The following is a 17,260-nucleotide window of genomic DNA, read 5'->3' as shown; positions in this document are numbered from 1 at the left end:
AGACTTTGCTGCGCAGTTCGCTCTTTAGCACGTCGCGTCTTACTGTCTCGATCGGCCTCGGCCGCGTTTCGTGCGGCGTCGCGAGGCGAGCAGCGCCCCTGTCGTCAGGCGGCTGTCGAGCACGGAGAACCCCCTCACACCCCCGGGTCAATGCTCGTGGACGCCGCCGCGGTCGTTCTGGAGCTCACAGAACGATGGAAACTGCGTGCACAGCCGCAGTTTTCTCCCACACAACGGCTCCCCAGTCGCTTGGGTTACAGGAACGCGCCACCGCTCCCAGCCGGGAGTCGCCTCTCTGGAAGCGCACGACCTCCAACGTCGCACGGAACCTACAAGGAGAATATTCTCAATTGCCACCAAACTCATTTTAACCAATTTTAGTACATTCAGATTACTAAACAGTAAGACATTATCCAGTAAAAATCACACTGGTGACGGAATTATAATAATACGACGCAAAAAACATCTATGACCACAGATAATTCTAAAACTGGGACAGCCACAGCTAAAATAGTTATACACTATTGACTGACAATTTGTACAGTAGACAGTTGTTTAAATAAAGCTGTTAAAACTATAAAATATAAAACTGAATGAAGGGTCCGATACTGCGCTGTAGCAACACTAGCCTGATGACCAGGATGACTCTTACTGAATAAAGACAGACACACCAAACTGTTGGACTCCTCATTCAGTTTTGTATTTAATAGTTTTAACACCTGTGTTTAAGCAAATGTCTACTGTCAATGACCACGCACAGCTATGGCTACACTTGGCAGCGTCGCCATTATGCCCACTAGATCAGTGGTTTCCACTTTTCCTAACAACATCAACCCAGACGAGATGGAGTATGGTCCAGTAAGGGCGCCTTCAAGGCCCCACTCACACGAGCCACGGGAGACGCGCAGAGAGCAGCTGCTCCTTCGTCGTCGCTGACGGCTGTCGCGCCTGCCTCGCCGCAGTACTCCGGTTGTGTCATGCAGTCTGGTGACCGGGATTACTCTCTTTTACTTATGTTACTGAATAAGAAAAAAAAGGAGTTAATTTAAAAGTAAACACAAGGTGCCACTATTTCTCGAAGGAAGAGTACTTAAGGGTTTACAAAGAAGGCAGCCATCGAGCCAGATGACTGTGCGACGCTTAATTACAAAAACTTGCTCTAGATACTGTTCCTGGGTTGTGTCATTCGCACCACAGATTCAGGCTCACTGAAGATGGAGCAAATAGAAAATCGCCAGATTGACGTGTGTTTCAAGAATTCATTGCTTCTTAAAAAGTTAACTGACGATGAAATTAAATTTCCTCAAAGCAGACAGTTGCATAAAGCCTCTCATTACTTTCGCCTTGTAATCGTTGTTGATAAGTTTCTGTGTTAATACAGATACAATTTCTTTTTAGAGAGTTTTCGGGTAGTCTCTGTGGGCCTAGGAGATACACTTACGTGACAAAAGTCACGGGACAGCGACATGTACGTATACAGACAGGGCCACCAGCACACAGACCGTGATTTCGAACGTTATCGTTCAGCGTGCCGAGTTCAACGTGCTTCTCAACGCTCAGGAACCCCGCGAGTTGCGCACACGGGACGTCGGCCTCCACGTGGTGTACGCGATCGCAGCGAACTGTTTACGAAATAGACGCGCGTAAAATTCCTACATTAGGTCCACGAGACGCACATTTCCTCCACTGTCCACACGCTAGTCATGTCGCTGTGTCTATCGTATACATAAAAAACTCAATATCTAAGAAAGGAAGGTACCACGTCCAGTCAATAAAGGACATCGCCTTATAAAATTTCCATTATAAACAGTGCGATACGAATTTACAATAGTTTTCCACATAAGATAAAAATTATTTCATTATTCACACTTTCAGGAAAACCCTAAGGTGACTTTTAGTTGGTCACTGTTGCTACTCAGAAGCCAACCGAACAAACCCACTCCTCGAAAAGAGCGCACTTATATTTACAAAACAGCGATTGTATACATTTATAAGAAAGTGTCAGAACCTATTAAAAACGTGAATGTTAGAACAAAAATATCTGGATGTAGTGGCACGTGAACCATCAACTCATAATACTTGTCGATACGAATTTGTGGCGCTCCTCCGGCCGATACGTTGACCACGATTCTTGGATGACCGTCTCGCATCTTACCATCTCCTGCAAGCTTTAATCGTAGGAGTACTGCTAACTGAAATTTAATTATAACAATTTGTACCAAGGACGATATGCTTCTGATGGATCCTCAACATGCCGTTCCCTTCAAATGGCGTGCTCTCGTAATAAGCAAGTTATAATAACTCTTTCACCACGGATATTACGTTTTTCGTCATTTTATTACAACGAATCGTACAATCAACTACGGGTCTGCGACTGATCCTCAATTTGCTCGTGCTCAGAAACGGGACATATAGCCCATATATTGGCTTCTGCTGGAGGGCCGCGTGGTTAGAGGCTCCATGTCACGGACTGCGCGGACCCTCCTGCCGAAGGTTCGAGACCTCCCTCGGCCATGGCCATGGGTGTGTGTGTGTTATTCTTAGCATAAGTTAGTTTAAGTTGGTTTAATTAGTGTGTAGGCCTAGGGACCGATGACCTTTGCACTTTGGTCTCTTAAGAACTCACACACATTTGAACATTTTTCAACTGAAGGCCAATATGGCGCCTCACAACTCTGTACTGAAGGGAGATGCCGGCCGATGTGGCCGAGCGGTTCTACGCACTACAGTCTGGAACCGTCAGTTTCGAATCCTGCCTCGGGCATCGATGTGTGTGATGTCCTTAGGTTAGTTAGGTTCAACTAGTTCTAGGGGACTGATGACCTCAGAAGTTAAGTTCCATAGTGCTCAGAGCCATTTGAATTTGAAGGGAGATGGCGTGCGTGTAACGTTGGTGACGCTCTGCCGTCAACGTTCAAACGCACGTTCAGAATATCTGACACGCTAGATATTCCTCCGCACTTTCGAAAAGACTCCCCTGCTTCCACGCAATGACGCTGGAAACTCGGCACGCTCGACGTTCGGATGCAAGGTCCACGTGCCGACGGCTTTAGGGAAGACTACGTGGCCATCTGCGGTGGCAAAGTTTTAGGGGCGGCAAAAATCACTTTCAAATGAAAATGTGAAAAAAAACTGAGCAAAAGAGGAGGAAAAATTAAAAAGAGGAAAAATCAAAACACCGAGTTGTTTTCAAAAGCACACGGGCCAGTTACTTAATGAGCCTTTTTAGTTACTTTGACGAAAGTCTACCTCTAATCTAACGCAATCGCTACTGTGTTCGAAACGGAAACAAGCCATGACCCTGATTTCCATTGCTCTGCCGTTGGACGTTAATGGTGGTGGTTGATCAGGGGTTGTGGTGTGGGGCAGGGGAGAGAGGGGGGAGGGGAGAAGCGCAGGCTATCAGGCCGACGGATGGTAGTAGCAACGAGGGGGCGTTATTTTTCAGTTCTCGCCTTGGGCAGCAAACCAGCTATACTTTGTTCATTATAATAATAAACCTATTCTAAACATTACGCCATGTCTTCTTCCGCTTTTGCTTGAATCTCATTGGATTTCGTTTCACGTGGAGCGGAAGGCAGCTCTGAGAGCAGTAGAGTCAAGTACGATAATAAGGATACGTTTTATGCTGTGTTACACGCACATAGACTGAGCAATAATGCGGGACAAGGGCTTTACCGGCGCATTAAACTTGGACAGCACTGGCCAGCCAGTGGTCCAACTAACCTGCAAGGTTGCGAGCAGTTGCGGTTTAGACATGAAAGAGACGAGCAAAGAAACAATATAGACTAGAATGTCGTTTAATTTTTACAGAGAATGAAATAGTATTGGGCGAAACTGCAGCACTGCCACGCGCTTCTTAGGTGACCAGACGGAAAGTATAACATGCTCTCGTTCTCACCCGGTAGTATTCTAATTACAAACAAGAGTGATGAAAATTTCTAACTTAAACACAGGGTAATTTTTCGGAAGAGCTGTGTGTGACGCAAAAGCATACTGCAGGGAGTTCACCGTACTGTTGAATGCTGAAGCCATTGAAAGTATTAATATTACTGCCAGCCGTCTGGTAATCTTTTAGCACCTTCGTTATCCGAATCCGAGAAATACGTTTCTGTTCTGGAAGTGTCATCTGCTGCGTTGATAACGAGCCTATCAGCAACAGAATGCACCTTCTTCTAGAATGAGCCGTTCTATATCCTCTAGTGTTCGGCAGTGACGCGTGAAAAAGCTGCGTGCGTCAATTCCAATACGTCTGGCAGCTTAACAGTCTTGTTACTTCTCTGGCAAAATCCTGTAACTTGCTCCCAAATCAGTTCTGTCAGGTTCATATTGTAATGATACGGTGGCAAATGTACAAACGCGGCATTTGTATGGTGTGCTCGATGCTGTGAGAATGATTGTTTTTCATGTTTCTACGACATTTATCTACATCCGTGGTATAAAACGATGGACATAGTCCAAATAAAGAGCATTTGGTTTTTGCCTTAAAAATTAAATTGTTACATTTTATTAATTTCAGCAACTTCTAATAACAGTCTTTCATAAAATATCGATAATTAAGAATTTCTGTTTGAAATGAAAATATGAATTGCACGTGCAATACGTTATTCGAAACAAGAAAACTTGTATTATTCATAAAAAATGATGATGAATTTTACAATTACGAGATGTAGGTATTTCAAACCAAACGAGAAAAAAAGGATGTTGGCCGAATTTGAATCAGAGAACAATGAACTACAGAATGCTACCATCACTCTAGAACGGTACCATTTCCGCTATACGGCCAACCTGTAGATTGGTCTCTGCTGTAACTACTACAATCCCTCGAAAAATTTTATAGCCTATAATCTCTGTAAATTTATGAAAAACATTAAGAAAAGCCTATTTCACGTCACTTTTTAACCGTGTTCCTACCGCGTGTGTCACTACGTAACAGGAAGCAGCCTCAGCCATTTTCATGCTGCGCATTGCCCTGCTGGAATTGCCCAATGCACAATGGACACGAATGGATGCGGGTGGTCACACAGGATACTTACCTACGTGTCGCCTGTCACAGTCGTATCTAGAAGTACCAGGGGTCCCACATCACTCCACATCCCCATGCCCCACACCATTACAGAGCCTCCACCAGCTTGAACAGTCCCATGCTGCCATGCAGGGTCCATGGATTCATGAAGTTGTTTCCATACCCGTAAACGTCATCCGCTCGATACAATTTGAAACGAGACTCGTACAATCAGGCAACATCGTTCCAGCCATCAACAGTCCAATGTCGTTGTTGACAGGTCCAGGCGAGATAAAGCGTTGTGTCGTGGAGTCATCAAGGGTACACGAGTGGGACTTCCGATCCGAGAGATCATATCGATCATGTTTCGTTGAACGGTTCGCACGCTTGCACTTTTTGACGGCACACCACTGAAATCTGCGGTAATTTGCTGAAGGGTTGGAGTTGTGTCACTTCGAACGATTCTCTTCAGTTGTCGTTGGTCCCGTTCTTGCAGGATCTTTTTCCGACAGTAGTGATGTCGGAGATTTGATGTTTTACCAGATCCCTGATATTCACGGTACACTCGTGAAATGATGGTACGCGAAAATCCCCATTTCATCGCTAAGTCGGAGATGCTGCGTCCCATCGCTCGTGTGCCGACTACAACGCCAAGTTCAAACTCATTTCAATCTTCATAACCTTCCATTGCAGCAGCTGCACCAGACACTTTTTGACTTATACAGGGTGGTCCATTGAAGGTGACCGGACCAAATATCTCACGAAATAAGCATCAAACGAAAAAACTGCAAAGAACGAATCTCGTCTAGCTAGAAGGGGGAAACCACATGGCGCAATGGTTGGCCCGCTAGATGGCGCTGTAGGTCAAACGGATATCAACTGCGGTTTTTTTTTAATAGGAATCCCCATTTTTTATTACATGTTCGTGTAGTACGTAAAGAAATATGAATGTTTTAGTTGGACCACTTTTTTCGCTTTGTGATAGATGGCGCTGTAATAGCCACAAACGTATAAGTAGGTGGTATCACGTAACATTCCACCAGTGTGAACGGTATTTGCTACGTGATACATTACCCGTGTTAAAATGGACCTTTTACCAATTGCGGAGAAGGTCGATATCGTGTTGATGTATGGCTATTGTGATCAAAATTCCCAACGGGCGTGTGCTATGTATGCTGCTCGGTATCCTGGACGATATCATCCAAGTGTCCGGACCGTTCGCCGGATAGTTACGTTATTTAAGGAAACGGGAAGTGTTCAGCCATATGTGAAATGTCAACCACGACCTGCAACAAATGATGATGCCCAAGTACGTGTTTTAGCTGCTGTCACGGCTAATCCGCACATCAGTAGCAGACAAATTGCGCGAGAATCGGGAATCTCAAAAACTTCGGTGTTGAGAATGTTACATCAACATCGATTGCATCCGTACCATATTTCTGTGCACCAGGAATTGCATGCCGACGACTTTGCACGTCGTGTACAGTTCTGCCACTGGGCGCAAGAGAAATTACGGGATGATGACAGGTTTTTTGCACGCGTTCTATTTAGCGAGGAAGCGTCATTCACCAACAGCGGTAACGTAAACCAGCATAATATGCACTATTGGCTATTGGGCAACGGGAAATCCACGATGGCTGCGACAAGTGGAACATAAGCGACCTTGGCGGGTTAATGCATGGTGCAGCATTATGGGAGGAAGGATAATTGGCCCCCATTTCATCGATGGCAATCTAAATGGTGCAATGTATGCTGACTTCCTACGTAATGTTCTACCGATGTTACTACAAGATGTTTCACTGCATGACAGAATGGCGATGTACTTCCAACACGATGGATGTCCGGCACATAGCTCCCGTGCGGTTGAAGCGGTATTGAATAGCATATTTCATAAGAGGTGGATTAGTCGTCGAAGCACCATACCATGGCCCGCACGTCCACCGGATATGACGTCCCCGGATCTCTTTCTGTGGGGAAAGACAACGCCTGACAACATGCGTCAGCGCATTATCAATGGATATGCAAACATTAGGGAAGGCGAACTACTCGCTGTTGAGAGGAATGTCGTTACACGTATTGCCAAATGCATTGAGGTTGACGAACATCTTTTTGAGCATTTATTGCATTAATGTGGTACTCGCAGGTAATCAGGCAGTAACAGCGTGCGTTCTCAGAAATGATAAGTTCACAAAGGTACATGTATCACATTGGAACAACCGAAATAAAATGTTCAAACGTACCAACGTTCTGTATTTTAATTTAAAAAACCTACCTGTTACCAAGTGATCGTCTAAAATTGTGAGCCATATGTTTGTGACTATTAGAGCGCCATCTATCACAAAGCGAAAAAAGTGGTCCAACTAAAACATTCATATTTCTTTACGTACTACACGAAAATGTAATAAAAAATGGGGGTTCCTATTTAAAAAAACGCAGTTGATATCCGTTTGACCTATGGCAGCGCTATCTAGCGGGCCAACCATAGCGCCATCTGGTTTCCCCTTCAAGCTTGACAAGTTTCGTTCTTTGTAGTTTTTTCGTTTGACGCTTATTTCGTGAGATATTAGGCCCGGTCACGTACAGAATTGGTACAGAGTGGCTCCAGGAACCGTCTTCTGAGTTTAAACACTTCCGCTGGCCACCAGAGTCCCCAGACATGAACATTATTTAGCATATCTGGGACGCCTTGCAACGTGCTGTTCAGAAGAGATCTCCACCTCCTCTTACACTCTTACGGATTTATGGACAGCCCTACGGGATTCATGGCGTCAATTCCCTCCAGCACTACTTCAGACTTAGTCGAGTCCATGCCAAGTCGTGTTGCGGCACCTATGCGTGATCGCGATATTGGGCAGGTGTACTAGTTTCTTTGGCTCTTCATTGTATATCTAATACATAAGTAGGACGTACTTCCAAGAGCGTAACAACACCACTGTACGTGTGCTACGGCCCTGACCAAGCATCGCGTGTGTGTTTTTCTACATCAGGTTTATTCTTATATGAACGGAGTGTAGCAACGACCTTGTGTACAGATGGCTGTAGTACTGCGTACACAAGGTATAGAGGGGAACTGCGTTGGTGGAGAGTCATTTGTTCTCAAGTGATTCGTGTGAAAGGGTTCCGACATGATTGTAGCCGCACGAGGGGAACTAACAGACTCTGAACGCGGAATGGTAACTGGACCTAGAAGCGTGGGACATCGCATTTCGGAAAACGTTACGGAATTCATTGTTCCGAGATCCGCAGTGTGGAGAGCGTGCCGGGAGTGGCGCATTCCAAGCAGTGCCGCTCACCACGGACAACGCAGTGACCGACGGGCTTCGGTTGACGAGCGAGAGAAGCCGCGTTTGCGTAGAGGTGTCAGAATTAACAGGCAAGCAGTACTGCGTCAAATAAACGCAGAAATCGATGTGGAACTTACGACGAACGGGTCCTTCAGGACACTGCGGCGAAATTTAGCGTTAATGGGATGTGGCAGCAGACGACCGACGCGGGTACTTTTGCAAACAGCATGGCACCGTTTGTAGCGCCTCTCCTGGGCTTGTGACCGTATCGGTTGGACTGTAGAGGACTGGAAAAACGTGACCTGGTCGGATGAATCCCGATTTCAGTCGGTAAGAGCTGACGGTAGCGTGTATGGTGGAAAACCAAAGAAGCCGTGACCCAGGTTGTCGACAAGGCACTGTGCAGGCTGGTGGTGGCCCCACAATGGTGTGCCTGTGTTTACAGGTAATGGATTGAGTCCTCTGGTCCGACTGAAACGATCATCGAATGGAAACGGTTATGTTCGTCTACCTGGAGACCACTTTCCAACCATTCCTGGACTTAATGTTCCCAAACGACGATGGAATTTTTAAAGATGAAAATGCGTCATGTCAGTAGGCCACAGGTCTTCGCGATTGGTTTGAAAAACATTCTGGACAGTTCGAGCGAATGATTTGGCCGCTGTTATCACCCGACACGAATCCCGTCGAACATTTATGAGACATAATCGAGAGGCTACATTTTACACTGAATCCTGCGCTGGCGAGACTTTCGCATCTATGGACGCCTATAGAGGCTCAGTATATCTGCAGAGAGTTGCAGAGTTCATGTTACGTCGAGTTGCTGGACTATGCCAAGCAAAAGGACGTCCGACGCGATGTTAGAAGGTATGCCTCCACTTTTGTCACATCAGTGTATTTTGAATGTACTTTTGGTATTCTCGCTAAAAAGTGTAGAACTTTTGATCGGCCTTTGTATATACAGTCTTAGACATAAAAACTGACCGCCGGCCGGCCGCCACAGAGACTAAGTCCGAGTAGTTCATTTAAGGTGGCCAATAAAACCGACCACCTCTGACAACTCTAAGTCCGGCCATCTGCACAATCTGGCAACACTGTAAGATGCGGAAGTGTCAGGAGGAAGTGTTGACTACTTCCGAGATGATCTGGATTGAGTGAGCCTGTGGTCTTGCGGTAATCGCCGTGCATTCTACACTTGTAGCCGCATGTTCGCGTCCAACTGTTTTTTTTCTTTTTTTTCACATTTCGGTCTAAGGTTATGAGTCTGATTGAACATCGAAGACAATTCGCTTAACATTCTACACACCAGCAATAACAAGTACTTCCAGAAACAATTCCGCAGGACAGCTCGTGGCTGCGTCGCGATCATAACACCTTAAGCTCGAGCGTTTCCTCGCGCTGCAGCGGCTACCGGCCAACGGCCAGACGTCACCCACCGCCTGAAATCCGGCGCCGCCCATGTGAAGGCGGCGCCACACTGTCAGTGTATGTATCAATGCCCTTTTCGAATTTAGTTCTAGTTATTATCTCGCAGTTAAGCACTGGATTTTGCATACTTGAAAATCGTGAACTACAGTTAAGCATTGTTAAATTGAGTCGCAAGTGGAAAAAGGTGTAACATCTGCAACACAACGTTTACTTTTGGTATAACAAAGGGGTGAATGTAGAGGAGACAGCTAGAAAGATTCGAACTGTGTGTGGAGCGAGTGCTTTTGGGAAAGATACGCCAGAAAAAGATATTCTTGTTTCAACAAAGATCGTTCTGGCATGAGTGATTTTCCACATTAAGGAAGTCTCGACTACTGATACATGTGACAGATTACCATTTTACCATCATGCGACATTTGCATTCAACAGGCAAAGTTCAGAAGACTGGTATAAGAGTATTGCATGCTCTAATTCGAAACAACGAAATCAACGGAGTGGCTATTATTGAACGTCATCAGGTCGCTCATTGAGCATTCCTATGCAGTACTGTTACTCGTGACGTGTTATGATGCCTTTATCGTTAACTTCCTAAGAAGAAATGAAAGGCTGAGCCTCACCAAAATACGTAGACTAGAGCAAAGAGTAGTGTGAACATAATATTTTACATTTGATAGCTCCAAAAGTGTGTTTTGAACTACGAATTCTGCCCAAAGGGGTGTGTGCAGCACAGCTGGAATTTGTTGTCAACAACTGAGACACCTTTCGGTCGCAATGTAAAAAAGTCGAGCAACAAAACTACATCAACCTGTGCTAAAAAATGGTTCAAATGGCTCTGAGCACAATGGAACGTACCATCTATGGTCATTAGTGCGCTAGAACTTAGAACTACTTAAACCTAACTAACCTAAGGACATCACACAACACTCAGTCATCACGAGGCAGAGAAAATCCCTGACCCCGCCGGGCAACCTGTGCTACTGCATGATAACTCACTCTGTTGATTTGAGAAACAAAACTATCCAGGAGATTAATAGGATAGTCGTCTCACAGGCACTTGTTTTGATAGGGAAGTCCTCTCTCAAGCACTTGTCCCTCTCGTCATATATTCGTAAAATTTTACCTTTCCCACTCTTGATCGAGCAACCGTCAAGGAAATTCATTTCTAGACGAAAATACTCTTAAAACTACACTGGTTTAATGACATCGTTAGACCCAGTGGGTTTCTACAGGCGTAGAATTGGCAAACAACTGTAGCATTGTCAGATTCTTTTAGACATCGTGAAAGAAAATTCAGATTCTGATTATTTTCTCTTTGATGATTACTGTTGCGATTAGTAAACTAATGGAAAATGCAATTAAAATATTCGCTGTACTAATACAAATTAAATTCAGCTTACTACAGAAACTTCGCGACGGCAGTCTATCTTAATAAAGCATTAAGTGTCTGTAAGACGTTTGAGCCTATTTTAACACGAATTAGTAGGATATTACCGACTTTTGACTTCGAAAAGATCTGTATTTACTTCATTTCCTGTATCATTCGCAAGCATTATGAAAATGTGGCATTTCATACATAAAATTATGTATTCACAGCAACAAAAAATATGTCGGCAGAAAACAAAAGTGGCATTATGAAATTGGGAGTACCGTAAGGTTTTTGCTCTGACACTAAGGGTTACTATAAGTAGCAAGACGAATTTTGCTCAAGCGTTATCTTACGATTCCCTTATTGAGTTTGTCTCTGCCTGCTTGTAGCTCATCTACAAAAGAATTAAAAATCTGGCTTTCAGCGTGTCTCGAAAGGCGAACGACAGCAGCTTGCACCTGGTAGCCAAGCATGTTACCTGGGAATTGGTTTTTTCCTAAAGTGGGAAGACTTCCTTTTGTGGTTAAATTGTTGGCAAATGTCACTCAGACGTGTGCCGTTGGTCTAACGTTTCGGTATGTTGAATTTCTACCAATGATTTTTCTACAGGTTTTCTCTGTTCCAAATAGAGAGCTGAAGTCTCCCATTAGTATTTTCACGTCATCTTGGTGAACTTTGCTCATAGTATTTTCGAGTGTGTTCCAGAATTTTTCAACAATTTTGGTGTTTTTCATATTTTCGATGTTGGTGGGGGCATGTGCATTGATGAGTGTATATTTTTTACTGGGTCTCTGAATGAGCATAGTCATAAGTCGATTGTTGATGGGTGTGATTTCTTTGACAGAGTTGATCATAGATCTGTGTTCGAGAAAAGCGATGCCAAAGTTTGGTACGCCTTTCGCTACCTTTTGTTGTATTTTGCTCTTGAAGATGCAATGGTTTCCGTAATGCAAGCTTTCACTGTCAGTTAGTCGTGGTTCGTGAAGAGCAAGGTCGAGAATTTTCTGGTGGTCGATTTTTTTTTTTTGGTGAGATTATTTAGTTTTCGTGCTTGGATCAACGTATCGATGTTTAGTTTTCAAATGCATGTTTTCTGCTTGTAGGGAAATTTACCAGAGATCTTCGATATTCTCTGCCGTGCTGACCTGGACTCCCCAGAATCCGAAAATCCAACTGCCGCCTGTCGACAGCCGGGTTGTGTACCACCTGGGGTAAAGCTGACGTTGCTTGCACAATTCATGTTTGATTGTGTTTCGTTGGTTTGGCCTGGGTGATTCCAGGAGCGGACAGGACCAGAGGGTGTTGAAGCCTTTGGAAACAAATATTTTCAGCCGAGCTCATTGAGCCAACAGGCGGTGACCAGAGTAGCGGTGATTTTCACTCAGACGTGCGTGGCTCTGAGCACTATGAGACTTAACTGCTGAGGTCATCAGTCCCCTAGAACTTAGAACTACTTAAACCTAACTGACCTAAGACGTGCGTGGATTTTGGGTTCAACGGATTGAGTAGCCGTTCAGGATTGTGTTACTATATGGTTCACCCATATGGGGGAGGGTTTCCCCTATCGGCTCCACGGGATTTTTATTGTTATTATTATTATTGTTGTTATTGTCATCAGCAAATCCGATATGGTGCATCTTCCCACCACTGAAATAGATGTGCATTGCTCGATTCAGTATTTCCATCACATAAATATGGGTTATAATTACGTTACGTTGCTGCTAGTAGACATATTTCTCACTTTTTCTTAGGCCGTTGCTACCTGTGACTCCATCATAGGCATTTATGTGCGCAGCATTGTTGCGATACAGACGTTCAAATTATACGATTACTGCAATTTCATTTCGATACCAGATCGTTCTAATCGGATTCAGCCAGTCAGGCTTAATGTGGATATCCGAATACGACTCTCATCATTTGATAGACTGGGTGAACCACATTCTTAATCGGACGGTTGAATCCAGATCACTTATTTATGACAGGGCCTGAATTCTTAAACACTGTGGAAAATAATAATACAATGTGCTTATTACTAATATGTTATTTAAATATAAATATATGAACGAACGAGATAACAGTTTATTTACAGGAGCAGAGCCCCATCCATCATAGCAGAGCAGTGCGAGATTGGTTTCAGGGCCAACAGAGGATAAAGCTGTTGCCGTTTGTTCCATTATCACCGAACATTAACCAGATAGAGAATATGTGGGCAGAGGTAACAAGGTCACTGCCATGTGGACCTACAAATGCAAGCGACCTTTGGACGAGTATAGAAAACGTATGGTGGGAAGTAAACCATCACGCTACACTGTCGACGACTTAATGAAATCAATGCCCCTACGCCTTCGAGAAATCTTACGTAATGATCGTGGGTGGGTTGGTTACTAAAAGTATACTCGTCCACAAAACACATGTGGACAATTATCCTATAGTCGGTCAAGCTTCGCTTTGTCGCAGCTCTTTAGATACAAATCCATTTACTTTCAGTCTCCTCCTTACAATTCTTGCAATGCAAGGTAATTGAAAAATCTCATCCACTCGACGCCAACTGAGGAACTGACTGGTGCATCTGTTGTTCAACACACAGTAGTTGTCACCCTCACTGGAATCAATGACTGTGTGTGTGTGTGTGTGCGTGTGCGTGTGTGTGTGTGTGTGTGTGTGTGTGTGTGTGTGTGTTTTCGTGTTCACGCACAATCTGAATCAATACTATTAACATTAGAGAGACAACCAACAATAAATATTGCATCAGATATGACTGTAAAGTATTTCAATGCGATGGGAAGTTACAAACTGAATTTTTACCCAACCCACGACCTGCATATTACGTTAAGTAAGATGTATTAACTCCATAGTATCGTTAGCCGAGACAGTGCGTTCTTGTTGTCGAGGCTCACGACAAGTGCAGCGATTAGCAGTGCCCAATGCCGCCGCGATTTGTTTATGTTGGCTGAGCGTGGACACTGCAGCAGACGCCTCGCCATGAATAGAGAGAAATCACTTTGGCTATGACTGTACGTGAGCGGATATCACTGCCTGCGTGTTCTTATAGTAACCAACGTGAGCCTCTACTCACAGGTGCCATGGAGCAATTGCAACGGGTATCATGTCATCAGTCATCAGAATATTAACCAGTGATGAAATGTCCACTCTATTTGAATCCCAAGAAAATAGGAACCTTCTCAAAAAGGAATGTGAGGTGATATCAAGATTTATCCAACATACAAAAATTAACCGCAGGGCTTTCATGTATGCAGTAGTAGCACACAAGGAAATATTATATCTTGGAAGCGTATATTTCATTTCCTCTTCTCATATCAAGTGAGAAAATAAACACGGAAAACTAGAGTTCCTGAGAAGCATATCAGTCATTTTCTCTTTTCATAACTTTTGTTTTAGTATGAAGTAAAGAAATAAACAGTTTATGGTTGTGAAGCGTAATATGACACCAGGTTCTTATCGTAGGCGCTATCGGAAACGCAAAAAGCAGGGAGCTGTCCATTGTTTTGTCCAACAGTCTGTCTCCTTTCATGCATTACTCCCGCTAGGAGAGTCTTATTTAAGGACTTGTGGGCATCAAGTTCTTCAGCAGAACAAGCCTTATGTTATTGTGCTAATTCGGGTATGTAAAAAATGCAACAAAGACGATTTCCCCTAAAGCAGTGGGGATATTTGCAAATGTCTGTATTCATCAATGACTGCCAGCTGCGACAACACCTCACAGAATCCACGCGGCAGGCAACACAACTGTGCGTGCACTTCGGACTTCATTCAGTAAGATGTCAGAAGATGGATGGAAACGTCAAATTAATGTCGCTTTCCGAGTCGTATTCAATCCAGAATGAGGTGTTATTAAGGTAGTTGAGCGTTCTAGCAACTACACTTTTATAATTCCCATGTGAGTATTCCGATACCCAAAAGAACGCGTTAGTGTGAAACTATCGGGAACTGCATTAATATCAAACTGCAAGAGCTTGAGACAATACGTGGACTCTTCTCGTCGATGGTTGACCTATTACTGTTATTTAGGATTCTCTCCGTCCTAGGCGTAATGCAAATTGAACTTCAGAGGCGCTTTCCGCTATTCTCGACAAACATCAGCAACTTGTAATCAGTGCGAGTTACAACTGCATGATGAAATGGGTCAGGTTGTCAGTAGTTGTGGTGGTGTTATACTGTCAAACTGCTTACAGTAACGTTAATGGTGGCCCACATAATTTAGCGCTGACTACCTACTTCATTCAGTAAGACGTCAGGAGATGGATGGAAACGTCAAATTAATGTCGCTTTCCGAGTCGTATTCAATCCAGAATGAGGTGTTATTAAGGTAAGTAAAGATGGTAAGTAAAGACAGTGTTGTGGCGTCGTCGCTTCTCTTTATTTGGCCTCGGCTTGAATAATCCGATTTAACGAACATAATACTCCATTCGCGGGCTGCTAATGATACAGTATGACTACAGAGATCATCGTGCGGGTATTACATTAATTCTGCAATGAATTGCTTAACAAATATTACCCTCAGCTATGCAGCTGGAATGACTCATTACACAGGTACTCTATGTTGCACTTGGTTAAGGGATCAGTTCGCTGCAATCCTGCTTCTACTGTTCGTAAATACTTGTATACTTCATAAATGGTTCAAATGGCTCTGAGCACTGTGGGACTTAACTTCTGAGGTCATCAGTCCACTAGAACTTAGAACTACTTAAACCTAACCAACCTAATGACATCAGACACATCCATGCCCGAGACAGGATTCGCACCTGCGACCGTAGCGGTCGCGCGGTTCCAGACTGTAGCGCCTAGAACCGCTCGGCCACCCCAGCCGGCATACTTGTATACTGACCATTCGTTATTTAACTAAATATGAACTACAATCTGATTCGCATATATATGGCATGGGTTAGCGCCAGCACAATGCAATGACTAAGGGTTGGATGCCGTTGAAGTCCCGTTACAAATGTTCGCAAATCACCTCTATTGTCTCAAAAAACAATTGCATCTTAAATATCGAAGGACCGACGTCCACACTGTCACAGCGCGTTGAAATACAGCTAAGACGACAGATGAATATTTGTGACCGACTGAGCTTCGAACCTGGACCTCCTGCTTACTAGACAGACAATCTGATCACTGCAGTATTATTTTTTTTTAAAAGTTTGAGAAGACTTTCAGCACCAGGTAGGCGGAGGCAAAGAGGGCAGGGGTCGAGGATCCAAAGCCTGGCCTCAATGCCTCCCCCATACCTGTCACTGAGCAGCTGCATTATCCACATGTATTCCATGTTTGCACCCATATATGCCTTTAAATTGTGGAACAAAATTGAAGTAGTAATTAAGGTAAAATGAATTACAGATTGCCGCCTCCAATGGCGTGCGTTCCTTGTAGAACATAACTTATAACAGTGAAAAGGGTGACGGAAAAATACATAACAAATATTCATTCAGAAATACACTCCTGGAAATGGAAAAAAGAACACATTGACACCGGTGTGTCAGACCCACCATACTTGCTCCGGACACTGCGAGAGGGCTGTACAAGCAATGATCACACGCACGGCACAGCGGACACACCAGGAACCGCGGTGTTGGCCGTCGAATGGCGCTAGCTGTGCAGCATTTGTGCACCGCCGCCGTCAGTGTCAGCCAGTTTGCCGTGGCATACGGAGCTCCATCGCAGTCTTTAACACTGGTAGCATGCCGCGACAGCGTGGACGTGAACCGTATGTGCAGTTGACGGACTTTGAGCGAGGGCGTGTAGTGGGCATGCGGGAGGCCGGGTGGACGTACCGCCGAATTGCTCAACACGTGGGGCGTGAGGTCTCCACAGTACATCGATGTTGTCGCCAGTGGTCGGCGGAAGGTGCACGTGCCCGTCGACCTGGGACCGGACCGCAGCGACGCACGGATGCACGCCAAGACCGTAGGATCCTACGCAGTGCCGTAGGGGACCGCACCGCCACTTCCCAGCAAATTAGGGACACTGTTGCTCCTGGGGTGTCGGCGAGGACCATTCGCAATCGTCTCCATGAAGCTGGGCTACGGTCCCGCACACCGTTAGGCCGTCTTCCGCTCACGCCCCAACATCGTGCAGCCCGCCTCCAGTGGTGTCGCGACAGGCGTGAATGGAGGGACGAATGGAGATGTGTCGTCTTCAGCGATGAGAGTCGTTTCTGCC

This window comes from Schistocerca americana, chromosome 8 (genome assembly GCF_021461395.2).
Source record: "Schistocerca americana isolate TAMUIC-IGC-003095 chromosome 8, iqSchAmer2.1, whole genome shotgun sequence".
NCBI classification, from domain to species: domain Eukaryota; kingdom Metazoa; phylum Arthropoda; class Insecta; order Orthoptera; family Acrididae; genus Schistocerca; species Schistocerca americana.
Note: the sequence above shows the minus strand (reverse complement) of the source record.